This window comes from Eimeria mitis, genomic scaffold (genome assembly GCF_000499745.2).
Source record: "Eimeria mitis Houghton genomic scaffold, Emh_scaff1055, whole genome shotgun sequence".
NCBI lineage: Eukaryota > Apicomplexa > Conoidasida > Eucoccidiorida > Eimeriidae > Eimeria > Eimeria mitis.
In genome coordinates, this window is record NW_013567327.1 from 3297 (window position 1) to 3571 (window position 275).

The window sequence follows — 275 nt, forward strand, 5'->3', positions numbered from 1 at the left end:
AGCAAGAAGACAGTATAGAACAGCAGCAGCAGCTGCTGCTGCTGCTGCTCAAGCTGCTGCAGCTGTTGCTCTTGCTGCTGCTGCTGCTGTATTTGCTGCGTTCTCTGTAGCTCCAGTTGATTCTGCTGCTGCTGCTGATAGTTATTTTCGTGCTGCTGCTGCTGCTGCTGCTGCTGCTGCTGCTGCTGCTTGTCTGCTGCTGTAGGCAGCAGCAAGTTTTGTGTGTCTGTGCGCCTGTTTGTATAATTAAAAGAAAATTAAATAAAATAAATTAA